Here is a 15,646-nt window from a genome sequence, read left to right on the forward strand (position 1 = left end):
GGCAAGACCATAGTAAAAAGAATTACAAAATTGTGTAAAGAGAAAATAGTAAACTGGTTTCTAAGGCTTTATAAGCTTAGTTTGTGAATTGTTGCTGCATAAGAGGGCTAGGTATTCTTCATTTTGCACATGATTCTCAAGGAGTTTTTGAGCACATTTCAAGCACTAAAAAGTATAAAATTAATTAATATTTTATTCTAACAGAGATTGTTCCTTCCATGGAGAATAAATTGGTTAATGATGTCAACTTGAAAGTATATGATAGAAGCCTTTGTTTAACCCTGTAAGGGCCTTTCTACATTGAGTAAATTAAGATGGAAAGACATATTCAATGTAGGTGACACCATTTTGTGAGCATGGGACTCCAGATGGCATAAAAACTGTAGGTTTAGCTGAGCTGGTTACAGGTTCCTATCCTGTCCTGGGCTGCCGAGGCGATGGCAAAGCTGCCTTGTGCACTTTTTACCAAGTCTTCTCTCTCATGATGCATTATACCCTCTAACTGCATCTAAAAAAAATCTTCCTTTCTTAAGTTTCTTTTGTTGAATGTTATAACACAGAAAATGTATATAATAAAAAAGAGTGAAAAGACATAAAAGTCATTCTCCAACGCAAATAGGGCAGTAATGCTTGGAAATTGGTCTTTTATGTAAGACTAGATGGAAATTCAAGGCATTTTAGAATTGGAAGGAACTTTCCAGTTCCTTACTCTCAGTGTGTCCACATATTTATTTACTGCCCACTTTTAATGGCATGACTCTAAAGTTTCAATTTGAGGATTAATTGCTAAATAAAAACACAACTACTAATCAATAAATTGCTGATAATCTATTCCTAAAGGCTGGCTGAAGGAGTATTTGTAGTAGAACAGAAATAATATTGCAAGTGTGTTTTGAAGAGTTTGATAAAATTTTCATGCTATTTTCTGATTTTACTTACAGCTCTAAAAATCAATTCTTCTGCAAAAAAAAAGAAATAAAGTAAATTTTTATGTAAAAGCCATGATTTTTCTTTGTCTCATAGCACTTCAGATGTTAATATGTCTCATGAAAATTTCAAGGATTTTTATCAATATGTAGAAAATCAAAAATAAATACTAAATTATAGGTAGGCAGATATGTCAGTATTTAAAATATATACTGCACGGCACATATAATACTCCTGACATATACATACCTGCGCATGAGTGGCCTCATGTAATTATTTGAATATGCATCATATACACACACATGTTATAGAAAGAAGAAAAGCTATCATACTAAGGTTCATTTAAAGGTCATGGCCAGTAGTTTGAAATATTACAAATAATATATTCTATGCCATTTATTTTGCACAGCATTCAGAGCAATTATAAGAAATCTGCTGCTCATAATACTACTATGAAATTATCACTTCTTAAAACTTCAATTAGCCAAATGTCATCCCTGTTTATGAATGATTTGAAAAATGAATTCATTCCACATTATAATTCGAGCTAACTTTTATGACATGTACATTTACTTATGACTATCTGAATGGCAGCAAACTTATAATGTATTCTAATTGAAATTGTTATTATTTTGATTTAGCCATAGCTGCTTAGAAATAAAACATTATTGAAATTTTGTTACGAAAATATTCCAATTATTACTAGTATAATAGTTTGATTTTACAAAGTGATTAATATCTATACAAAATAAAAGAAATTGAGAAGCAATATTTTACTGAAAAGACATGAAAATATACATCTGTAAAAGATATATGTATACATACATACGTACATATGTATTATTATTAAAGTCAATTTAGCACAAAACAAGGCAACAATAACCATATGAGATCTCAAGATTAACTAATAAAAATCATTGCCAAAAATGGGTTACGTATTATGGAATTGTTAGCCACTGTATTCCCATAGACCCACAAAACATTACCAGATCCTTACATGTTTTTTTGTTTTATTCCAGATACTGATGGTAAGACCTTATTTCTGAAGTCACCATTTATGTGAATGAAAGAATATGGACAATATGGCAGGTATCTTCCTGGAAGTTTCATCCCTACTGTCATATTGCTAGAACCTGCTATATAAGGTTCCACAGGAGAAAAGAAATCCTAATGTACCCTGTAGAAGGGGCTGTGCTCCGCTTCCCATCCATCGGCTAGCTTAGCCCCAGAATAATTACACGGAAACTGTATTCTTTTAAACACTGTTGGCCCATTAGCCCTAACCTCTTATTGGCTAATTCTCACATCTTGATTAACCCATTTCTAATAATCTGTGTAGCACCAGGCTTACTAGGAAGATCCTAACCTGCATCCATCTCGGAGAGGAGAGCTATGGTGACTGCCTGGAGAGGAGAGGCATGGCGTCTAGCTCACTGCCTTCTTCTTCCCAGAATTCTGTTCTGTCTACTCTGCCCACCTAAGGGCTGGCCTATCAAAAGCCAAGTAGTTCCTTTATTAATTAACCAATGAAAGCAACTGATAGATGACATTCCCACATCAGTATCTAAATATGAACCACAATGGCTAAAATAATGACCAGGAAAGACATGCCAACTGGTACAATTTGGAGTAAATTGTACGATAATAGAATAAATACCTTGGGAGTAAACAACCACGTTCTGACTGTATTTAAGTCCCACAAGAGAAAATGAATGTGAAAGACACCAGAGTTACCAAAATAAAAATCTATGCCTAGGCAGGTTTTAGACTCTAGGGGAGAACCACTTACCATCATTCTACTAAATGAGATTAACTTAGCATTATAACCATCTACCTCTTAAACATCACTGAAGAAAATTCGATTTTCAGTAGATGCTAGTTTGCACAGTAGCCTACAGCTTGTTATGTTGCATAGAGTAAGAGACTGCAAATTCTCAACTAAAAAGGAATATAAATACCTCTGCTTCAAAGAAATAGACATCACATGAATGATGGGATGGGAACACTATAAGAGCTGAAGGTCATAGATGATTACAAGGAATCATTATTTCTAGGCAGAGCTTATAGAAGCTGCATATTTGGATCCCACAGTTCTTGAACTCGTATGTTCAAAACACATGCGAGATCAAGCCAGGCTAATTTCCAGCATGCAGAATGGAGGTGGGGATACAATGACATTCCCTGTTTAGGAGTTATTGGAAATTACTAGCTGCTGGGAAAAGAAAATATGGCTTTTACAAAGAATATTGTTCCTGGTAAATTTTATCATCTCCATATATACAAAAGTGTTTGGGCAATGCAAATTACTTTGAGAGATTAAGAATTATAAAATAATTAGTTACAAAGTTGTGTATATACGGATTGGGAGAATCCTTGGTGAAAGAGGGGATGAAAATGATCAAAATATTTTGTTTGAAACTCTTAATAATTAATAGTAATATAAAATAGGAAATGTTTTATATCACTGTTGAAATTAAAGAGATATGACTAGTTCTCATGAGTTATTGATTTAAACTTTGTCCCTAGGCTTTCCTTGCAGTCATAGATATATACACTTAAGGCAATTTGAATATGGTAGGATAATAAGGTACATTTAGAAAAATTAGGAAGAAATTAAGAAAAATGAAAAGAAGGGAAAAAGAGAGAGCAACAGGTTTTATGTAAATATAAAGAGAAAAAGACATTTATGCATAACAGTGGTTGGTACATTATATAATTCTGTTAAGCAATGAAGCTAGATATGAAAGTGCAGAAAGAAATAGGCAGTTATAAACTGCTTGATCACATTTAAGAATTCTTCAGTGTTATAACTGTGAAAAATGCATTACCTAACCTCTAGTTCAAGATCATTAATAAATTATATCAATTAATGTATTTTCATAGCCCTGTTTATGATTTTTATGTAATAAATATTAAAGTTTTAATAACTAATGAAGTTTCGTGGTTGATGTTAATTATCAACCTGAAAAAATATAGTTACCTGGGAGATGCACCTCTGACCATGCTTGGTAGCTTATTAGTTCATTTGTTTTGACACATGGTCTTCCTATGTTCCCAGACCTTGTCTGATTCACATATTCTTTCATTTTGGCATTTCTCCATGTAGCTAAAATTATAGCCATATGTCACTAAACTCAAGAAATAATTTAAAAGTTTTTGCTAACATAACATAGTTAATCAAAAGAATACTAGAAAATATTGGCAATCAAGAAAAAAATATTTAAAAAAAACAAAGAATTAAAAATTTCCAAATCACTGCCAAATCAGTGTCATATGGCAATTCATTTACATGTGATGAAATAAAGATCTCCACATGAGCAGTAAGCAACAAGATATGGAAAGGGAAAGTAGAATTATGGATAGTTTCCTGAACATAAAGATCTTACCCAATTAATCAGAGTGGTGTTTGCAGGAAAATCCCATATCTAAAAGAAGGGTTGTGCATTTCCATGAACTCAAGAAAAATAAAAATAAAAAAAATTATCATCATATAAGTAATTAAAAAGTCTGTTGTTTGAGCCCAGATATATGATCAGAGACCATTAAAACTATGTTCAGAAACATGGACTAAGGTATATAAAAGTTAGGAGATTTCCGTATTAGAATGAAAATTGTTTAGAAAGTGAATAAATTTATTAGCTTTGAATTTCAAAAGTTATCTTTTGTTTTTGCACAGAGCCAGTTTGGAAAATGATGACTCAATTCAACAAATCCAATTTGCAGCTATGACAAAGAATATATTTAAATAATATAGTATAATTATTAGAAGAATTTGGAATATTGGAACATACTGAGCATATAGCTTAGTAATTTTACAAGCTTGTTTATTAAGAGGAGAGATACAGAAAGTCATGGTTCAATTTTCCTACAATTGAAAATTGCTTTGTGTCTTCATGTGTAGGTTATTTTGTAAGGAGTTCCACGGTCTGTATAAGAAAATTCCTCATTCAAGATTAGTGCATCTTTTAGACTATCGTCAGAGAATTTTTTTGCCTAATAGATCATGAGTATAAAAATAAATACAATTAGTCAATGTGAAGATCACAAGAGACTGTTGAATGCTCCACCCTAAATGGGACATTTATATTACATCCTCTCCTCTAAATCTCATGGATGATATTGGAAGAGATTGTTCATGACATAAATAGTGGGTATTCTCTTAAAATCACATTTTCTGGACATAGCATGTCCAATCCCTACATGACTTCAAAAGTATTGTGACTAAGGTGCATATGACCTAAGCAAGATGAAGCTAACCAAATCATCAGCATGGATACTAGAGATGCTCATGGAGTCCCATGTCTAGCTGAAGAGTTATTGATTCTTAATGGCTCCTGAGGCATGACAGGAGATTTTGATTGACTGACAGGCTACCCATACTGCAGTAGATGGTGCTTCACTGACGGACACACAAGGAGAACTTCATAGACTGATTGGTTATTTTTAAAGAGAGAGAGCATATGAAAGTAAAGAAAAAAATAATAAAGGGTAAGAGAGAAACTATAGGGGATTTAGTATAACTAGTGTTTTTTTTTAAGAAAATAAAAACAGTATGCTGATTTTGCATAAGGTATGATAAAAGCATCAGTTTCTACATTTCTCTTGTTAATGTTGTAATTTCTTGACCCTGATTTTTTTTTCTTTTTTTTTCTTTTATTTATTTATTAAAGATTTCTGTCTCCTCCCCGCCACTGCCTCCCATTTCCCTCCCTCTCCCCCAATTAACTCTCCCTCCCTCATCAGCCCAAGAGCAGTCTTGACCCTGACTTTTTCATCCACTTAAAAGTACTCACTGGATTCGACTTCAAGAACAGATTCTTTGATAGTATAACACAAGAAACACATAGTCATATGCTTCTGTTCACAGTGAGTCAACAGAATTTGTGTTTACAAAGGTCACAGCAATACTCCTATAACCATCATTATTACCATTGTAAACATAATAGATTCTAATTTGCTTCTGAAGTTCCTTTTTGTTATAGCATACTGGGAACTTATAGAAGTGTAAATTTTTTTGCAGTTAAACTTTTTTAAAAGTTTTTTGAAATAGAGTTTCTCTGCAGCTTTGGGGGCTGTCCACGAACTAGCTCATATAGACCAGGCTGGCCTAGAACTCACAAAGATCTGCCTGTCTCTGCCTCCCAAGTGCTGAGAATAAAGACATGCTCTACCATCACCTAGCTGCAACTAAACTTTTGAAAGTAATTCAGTTCTGGAGTACAATCATGTTACTACTATCATATTTAGTTCAAATATAATTTTAAATACTGTATAATGGATAAAGATTTTCAGCACTCTATCAGTATATTGAGAAGGTTATGCTGTGACAATGTATTTTTATTGTGCCTTACTTTCCAAGTAATATTCTTATCATATTTATCTTTGTAGTTTTCAGATGGCTCCACTCAATTTCTCGCTTACAGACAATGAAATAATAGCATTGTTTTCTAAACATGTTTTTTAATTATTTTGATGGTTTCATAGTGCATGAATATTCCTCATTTCATAATGTGCACTTTCAGTACAGCAATTATGTTGGAAATTTGGTCAAATTATTTTAAAACCATCAAAATACCAAAATCTACTTTATTAAAACCCATTAACTTTAGAATGTTGAGTTCTAATCACATATTTATATTATAGACACAGAAAGAGTTAAAAATACAAAAAAAATCTGTTTTTGAGAAGCACTGAAAAGCTACACAACATCATCTTTCTAAAGTCATTAATAATGCATTGACTCCTTGTCCCAAACAAGAATATCAGGCTCTCATCTGTCTGATAAGAAGGTCTGAGTGTTATAAGATACTTAGGCACAAAATGTATTTGTTGCTCATAGTTCATTTGGCATTCAATAATTTTTTTTATTTTTTTATTCCTCATAACTTTTATGAATAGAAGGTAAATTATAACACCACAAAGCTTAGATAGAGTCATAGTGAATGAATCATGCTTAGAATTATGCCTCATATAGTATACACTGTCTAAATATTGCTATTACTAGTTCTTCTGCTTTTAATGCTAACCTAAATCAAAGATTTTATTGAAATGTAAATATTTAAATACAAATTGTGACTTAATGTGTATTACTGTGAAAATATCTAGTTCAGGGCATAGTACCTAAGATATTCTTTCTCATCCCAAAGCTGAAAAGGCCTGTCTTTTACCTAAGAAATGTATTACTTAATCCTATCTCTTTAATTCTACAATTACATTCCTCAACGCATCTCTCCTGTGACATTTTCTGCTACTAGTCAGTTGCTACTTTCCCAGTCTTGACAGCTATTCTTTTAACTAACGGTGCTTCCCAGGGTATCTAACTACAAGACAGATGAAGTAAATTGGATTTGAGAAGATGAACTGAGGTTACATGATTGGCGATGTCTGGCATCTATGGATATTTTGCAACTCACCTGTGTCATTACAAGTATCAAGTCCTATGTATAGAATCTAGTGAAGATAATCAACTCTCTCTTAACTCTTGTTTATGGTACTGGTTACAAATACTAACTAAAATATTTTTTTCTGATAAAATTTTCTATTGCTCACTAAAAGTAAATTATTGCAATTCATATTCCATTCTATCTTTATAAAATCAGTTTTATCGTAGTTTATTTTTACTCAAAAAGACATTGCTTGAGAAGTTTATTAGTTTTTTAGATTTGTGACATATTATCAGGATTTTATTTTAACATTGTATCAAAATGTACAAAAACTGCTGGAGCATAGGAAATAGAGTTCAGGAGATTTCATAAAATGATAACATTTGGTTTGTGTAGAATTGAAATTAGAATTTTGAATAAAATGCATATTTGTTTTCATGGTAAGTATGACTTTGGGTAAGAACTTTAACTTTTAATTTGTATTTTCTTCATCTGAAATATTAGCATGTCACAACTTCTTGGATTTTGGGTAGCACTTTGTTTGGGGAGACTTCAGCAAATGTATATTCACTCCTTATGGCAAAAGTATGAAAACCAAAGTAGAGATAACACACAAGTCCAACACAATGAACCAATGAGTTTTATTATGTTTAGTTATGGGAATATGGGTGAAGGATTACTAACATGAGCAGAAATAACTCAGGCATCTGCATCACCAAAAGATCACCCCAGAATGGATGACACTGAATGAAATTAAGAAGTCTGGAGTATACTGCACAGTCCCCCAGGTATCCCCAAAATTGAGAGGATGTCCTTTTGATGTCACTTATTGATCTGAGCCTATTGCAAACATCTCAAGTGGACTCTAATACTCCCAGCTAGTTCTGGTTTTCTGAGAGTCTCCTAGGCAGCTCATCTTGTCAAAGAGCTTTTATGGTTTTATATATGTTTAGGGATAGAAGGGGATACATTTCTGGTTTGTTTCATGGATTTCCTGAAACTATTTTAACTTGTTTACCTCTTAATTTTAAGGCAGTTCAATGAATAATGTCACTTCCTTTTAGAACATTTTACTGTATCACTTCCCTGTAAACATTATGTTTCTTAATAAGCTTCCCCTTAGATGAACAGTTTTAATGTTGAAGGAAGCTGATACAAAACAGCAGTCAGTTCGTCCTGTAATACTTTTTGAAATGCTTACATGATTGGCAAAATGAACATATACTGTGATAGTTTTATATTATAAAAAGTGTCAGGCTGGAGAAATGGCTCAGAGGTTAAGAGCACTGACTGCTCTTCCAGAGGATCAGGCTTTGATTCCCAGCACCCACATGGCAGCTCACAATTGTCTGTGACTCCTGTTACAGAGGACCCAACACCCTCACACAGACATATATGAAGGCAAAAACACCAATCCATATAAAATAAATAAGTTTTAAAAAGTGTCATGAAGTATACGAATATGTTCCAGTTTTACAGGTTATAGGACCCTTGTTATCTCTTATATAAAAGATCATATTGTATTCCAGACTGAATTCTATGAAATGGTAACTCCTAGAGATATAAGAACATGTCTACCCTCCATATACACTCTTCCTACTTTCTATGCAAACAGCCTCATTTCTTTTGGTAGTTTGGATCCATCGCCTATCCTTACACTGAAACTCCTTTCATAGCTTTTTTAATCAAGGCCTTAAAGTGCCTGAAGTGATCAGGATATACATTTTAATCTTGGCTTCCAGTTCAATAAAACACTTGTATGAGTTTCTGAAGAAGGAATATTACCTATGAAAGCAAGGCTTTTAGATTATCATAACATAAAATTCAGGGAAGAAGAGGCAACATTACTGGGAGTAATGATAAATAATTTCAATACTGCTTACAATCCTAAAATCCAGGACCTATAAATCTTGGTTACAGGAAACACAATACCTTGTCTGAATTATAATTCAAAACATATATAGACTTCTCAAGAATCTTGTCCCAGTCTTTCACACTATTGTTACTGCAATTGAGTTTTTAAAAGGCAATTCTATGTTTCTATCAATCCTTCCGCTTTAAGATGTGAGGACATAGGGTAGGAACAAATACTTCTATGAAAGTTAGCACACCACAGCACTCTTTTAGTTGTAAAATGTATTCCATATTGAGACCTAAATTTTGGTCTCTTCTTTTGGCAGACTCTGTACTCAGTAGAAGTTATATACATTTTGATGTTGGTAACTGGATACTCAGGGAAAGTGGAGGACTATCATCTGTTGCAAGATAATCGCTCACACTGTGAAATACTAAGACTGTGTTAATAAAATTAACCTTGGATGAAGGGACACAGTCAACAACTAGTAGACAAGAAATAACCATAGAGAATACAGAGGACTCAGCAATATGGATAGAGAGTTGAACAGGAAGGATCAGGTTAGAACTTGGAGATTTCCAGTCTTTTGGCTTGGGATAAATGGAGAGAGATTTCTCTTGCTGGATCTCCAGCCAAAAGGAAGAACAGCTGGTTCCTTATTGTCTCTTACTGACTTTAATGATCTATCAGTTTCACACTCCATCATCTGACTCCCAAATTTTTATTGGTAAATAGAATGATAGAGACTTAGCTAAAACCTACATTTAATTACCAACCATTATTTTGTATATAGCTCTATGTGTGATCACTTGTACTTCTGAAAAATTGTACAACATTATATAATACTTGAAATTCTGACAACTGTAAAGTCTCCTTGTATTATTGTTCTTCTTCAGGATTGTCACAGAAATTAATAGAATGCTACAGCTTCTCAGTAAACTTCTGAGTTGTTTCTGCTGAGTATGAAGAATTATTTATCAAGTAGGCTATAGCATTTTTTTGCAGATAAAACATCATGATGCACAAGTACATACTTGTATGTTGCATCTTGACTGACTGGTCTATATGCCTCTGAGAAGGGCAATGTGGATTGAGGAAAGAAACAAATAAGAGACAGGAGATAGAGTTGGGAGGGTTTTCAGTGAATACTGTAACAAAAGCCCTGAGTTTATTATTCACAGTCCTTATATAGTCCAATCAAAAGGGGAGGACTCAAAACTTTAATGATACAAAGAACAAGCAAACATAATTACATACATATATACATCATACATACATCATAACACCTTATAACCATGCCCTAAGTCAAACATTCTTTTGTCTGGCCGTTGAGTACCAAGATATCCAGTAGTCTTACCATTGGCCAAACATCCTGTTGTTCATCCTTGAGAAGAAAGAATGGCATGGAACTCTGAACTTTAATCAAGATGGAATGGTTTTAAAACTGGGTTCTAACAATTCCTGTTTTTTAAATAATTTTTTATTGTCTGTGCTTTTGTCAAGGGCAGAGGTCTGTGCCTGACTTAGGTTGTCTTTTATAACCTTTTAGACATACCCATCAATGGTACACACATTTTGCCATATATGCCTATTGTTGACTGGACACAAAACCTTAACTGTCTTTGACTGCCAGCCTCTGTTTATAAAGGGTTAATGGAAAGTGGGTGCCTTGATACCATGTACATCTGAGCCAACTTTTCATTGAGAGATTATAAGTAACTTGATATTCATAGGCAAGAAGATAATGTCAAAAATTCATATGCCCCTATTATAACCCCTCCTGATAAAAGAGTAAAGGATGACCAAGGTAGAAGTTTCTTTTTAAATTGTTCCAAAATGTCTTTAGCAGATTTACCTGTGTCAAAATTCAAATTTGCCTTATTAAACATATTAAATTTAAGGACTCATTAGCATCAGTGTCAAATTCCTCTTAGATAAGCTCTAACTTTTTTAATGCATAAGCACTTTTATAATGAACAGAAGAGGTTACAAACATTAACAGGTCAATATCATAAATGTAGTACAAATATCAACAATGAACATACAATTTGTTTACCTGCAATTTTTATAACTTTGATCCAATCAATAGAAATATTTGTGTGTTTGGTGAGATATGAGTCTTTTTCTTTTCTAAAATCTAATGCATTGGTGTTACCAACATCCAAAAACAATTTTGAGCTGCTCTAGTCCTAGAGTTCTAAATACCAGCAACAATGCCTTTATCCCATCCATCTTCCTATACTGAGGAGGGGTTTTATTCATATATTGCCTTCAGAATAGTATTTCTTTGTTCAATTTCAGTCTTTTTCACACAGTGTGGTAATTTTTGAGATCTCTGTTTTGTAGGCCTTAAGAACAGATGAATAGCGAAGGTACCCTTTGCATCCCAAGAAATGGAATAAATATATAAGCAAACACTCATTTAGTGTTTCTTTAAAATTCCAGAATAATTAAAACTCATATAGGTCTGAGAAGTTTGTACAGTAGATCAACCAAGAAGCCAGAAATCATTAACTATCACTGTAATCTTTTTTTTTTTTCTTTCCAGCCTGTGTTATCAGATGATGATGAACATAGGCGTAGAAATCTCATTTCAACTCCTCTGTGGCACATCATCAGGACTGGTCATTCTTCTATTTTACACACTGCACCACATGCTCAGGCAGTGATCGAGATTTATTTTTCCTGTGAAGAAACATAAACATGCCATCGACCACATACTTAAAAAGGGCAGAGTCCCATTTATAATCTAGTGTAAGGATCTTTTTATTTCTCCTGAATGAAAGTCAGCATCAGGCGATGAAAGGAGACAGAGACAGAGACCCACTTTGGAGCACCGGACAGAAATCTCAAGGTCCAAATCAGGAGCAGAAGGAGAGAGAGTACGAGCATGGAACTCAGGACCGCGAGGGGTGCACTCACACACTGAGACAATGGGGATGTTCTATCGGGAATTCACCAAGGCCAGCTGGCCTGGGTCTGAAAAAACCTGAGATAAAACCGGACTCGCTGAACATAGCGGACAATGAGGACTACTGAGAACTCAAGAACAATGGCAATGGGATTTTGATCCTACTGCACATAATGGCTTTGTGGGAGCCTAGGCAGTTTGGATGCTCAACTTACTAGACCTGGATGGAATGGGTGGTCCTTGGACTTCCCCCAGGGCAGGGAACCCTGATAGCTCTATGGGCTGACAAGGGAGGGGAACTTGATTGGGGGAGGGGGAGGGAAATGGGAGGCGGTGGTGGGGAAGAGACAGAAATCTTTAATAAATAAATAAACGGAAAAAAAAGACCTGTAAAAAAAAAAAAAAAGAAGAAGAAAGTCATCCCAGTGCCATCATGTCAAAACTATCTGTGGCAGATTGCTTGTGGACATCTACATTTAGAAATTTCAAATAAAAGAGGGTTGGGGGGGGTAAAAAAATAAAAATAAATAAAATAAAATAAAATAAAAGAGGGCATGGTTCAATACATTTTGTGGTGACTGAGGGTATAACTTCCCCTTTTTTATTTTTTGAAATTGTATTTTTAAGGAACCACAGGGATCTCTATAATTTCTTGACTTTAAATAATATAAGAAATTCCTGTTTCATGTTTAATATTTCATTGGCAATAAAATTAGTGAAACATTTCTAAAGTATCTAGATCCATTATCCTTTTTATAATTTTAGGAAGTCTTGTATATGAAATATTTTTAAGCAATGAGTTACCACGTGTTTAATGACTTTTCCAGTTTGTGCAGTGGCCATCAAGAACAATTAACAGGTATCAACTGCCATATGCACATATCTTAATTTGTCAAATTCTACAACAGGAGTGACATCCATTTGTCATAAATGATTAAGAAGAAGGTCTTGTGGATTTATCCCTGTGTAGGCACAAGTAATCACTGTGGGTATATATCATATTTTTTAATAATTTGATGACCCAATTTTTCTGGTAAGGCCAAATTGTTCTCATGCCTCACTTTTGATGCTATGTGTTGTCCATATGTTCCTGAGAAGGGAGGACTGTGAATTGAAGAAAGAAATATATAATAGACAGGAGACAGAGTTGGGAGGGCTTTCAGTGAATACTGTAACAAAAAGCATCGAGTTTATGACTCATAGTCCTTATATATGCAAAATCGAAGAGAAGGGCACAAGACTTTCATGTTAGAAAGAACAAGCAAGCATAATTACCTCCATACATATCAAAACACCTCATAACCATTCCCTTACTCAAACATTCTTTGTCTAGTTTTTAAGTAGCAAGACAGCTTGTAGTTATATCTTTGCCCAAACATCTTATTGTTCATTTTTGAGGATCAAGAATAGGTTTGAACTCTCTGATCTTTATTCCAGATAGAATGGATTTAAAACTGTGGGCTGTAACACTGTAGACAGTAGTCATCACAGAAAAAAGTTGGGACTAAAAGTATTGGCTCCGTTCTTCTTGTAAATTATTTTTTCCTGCAGAATATACTTTGTTTCAAATATACACATATAACACTCCAATTTCATGATGAATTGCTGCTGTGTATTTCCAAGATTATGGGCCAGACTGACATCTCAGATCATATACGTGTACCATGATAGGCATGTAAGGTTGCTTGATAGTTATGTGGCCCTTGACATTCAGTTTGAACTTAAAAGCAGGGTAACAGTTATCTCTCAAACTCAGAATAATGGTGTGCATGTAATAACAGAGCCTTTCTCCAAAATCCTTGTCTTTTAGTCTAATTCACATATGGTTGGGGATCTCTGAAAAGCTCCCTATAACATCTCTGTCTATGATTCGTACCTCATATACTTCTTTGTCTTCCACTAGCATCTCCAATACTTTTGGGGACATGTATCATATGATCCAAAGAGAAAAAACAAAATCCTGCACTGGATCCTAGAGCCATTTCACAAATTTTTATTTTATTTTATTTTATTTATGCAGCCTTATTTCATAACAGATATTTTGGATTACCTACCACATGACCCAAGATAATATATCTAAATATGACTGTGATGCCTCCAAAATCCATATAAGCAAATATTATTCAATTGGTGTCAGGAGAGTCTAGGTAGAACAACTTATGCTTCACCTTAGTAAAAAAAATTCTGTATTTTTATATCATATGCTCTTAGAAATTCTGCTGAGTCAGAATTCTCTTGAATTGTGTCAGATTTATTTCATACTTTCTGATGTATACTTGCAGTATCAGTGAGTACTGATAGGTGTCAGCTTCTGCTCATTTGAGCCAATCAGTATAGCAACCTATATATAATAGACCAGTGGGATAAACAGGTCATGTTATCTCCCTTATCTTCAATGCTAAAGAGTTACTATATAGTTAAGATTTAACAGTAATGGTATATGTCTGGACAAGCCAATTGTAAGCAAATTAATTCAGGTGGGCCTTGTGGACAGGTATGTAAAAAAGGGTATTTCTAATAAAAATTAATGCTCAAGTGGTAGAAGGTTATCTTAAACAATTGTTGTGTGTGTTATACAAGTGAGCAGTTGTGACTCCCACAAGAAGGAATACAGAGATCAATGACTGAGCTATTTCTTTTCTCAGAATTTTTTGCATAGTGTTGTTGAATGGTGCTTATCTTCTGGACATTCTCATTGTGGAGGGTTAGTTATTACAAAGAAAACTGACTACTACATACTAATTCCCTCCTTTTGAATCCTAATCAATATTAAGTGTAATATTGATTAAGAATAATAATTTTTACATCATTCTTAAACAACTATCATATGATCCAATACTTCAGTCAACCAATCAAGAAAACATTTAACTCCTACTTTTAACTGTGTAAGAAACAGCATTAAACTCATCCTCTCTTCTCAATGCACACACATACACACACACACACACACACACACACACACACACACACATTAATTTAACCTGATCTAGTTTTATTTTTTTCCATGATATATTTAAATCCTTTAATCTTTTTACAGAAAGAAAAAAAAAACTTCACAAAACTTCACAGATCTTCTTTTGATTAGAAATTATGGGAATTTTAGAATTTTATTAAGGAGTTTTGCACTGTCTACTGTGTAAAACTATATGCCTCACTTTTAAAGGCCAGATGAAGCTGACTCTGTTTAGCTTTTGAGTCAAACATTGGTGTTGAAGCTGCATTCTTAGGCAAATCAGCATTGTCTTTTTTGTCAACTCCTTCAGAAGGGGACAATTCCTATTCAAGGAAGAATTCTAACGCAAGGGTAGATACATAAGAAATATAAATACTGCAAGGATGGAATGCAAATGCATCTAATCCTGTAAGAATGAGACAGTTAAAAGTTCCTGTCCTGCAACAATAGTGTCTTTCTACACATATGCATCCACAATCACATGCTCCAAATCTTTACAAATCACTGTTCTCACGTTTGCTTTATAATGTGGTGAATCACTAAGATGCATCTTCCACCAAAGTTTAACAGAAGATAAAAGGTGTATCAAAAGTACAAAATAGTTTTCTATAGATAAA

This window comes from Microtus oregoni, unplaced genomic scaffold, assembly GCF_018167655.1.
Source record: "Microtus oregoni isolate MIOR12 unplaced genomic scaffold, Mior012 000013F_ref0000133, whole genome shotgun sequence".
Lineage (NCBI taxonomy): Eukaryota > Metazoa > Chordata > Mammalia > Rodentia > Cricetidae > Microtus > Microtus oregoni.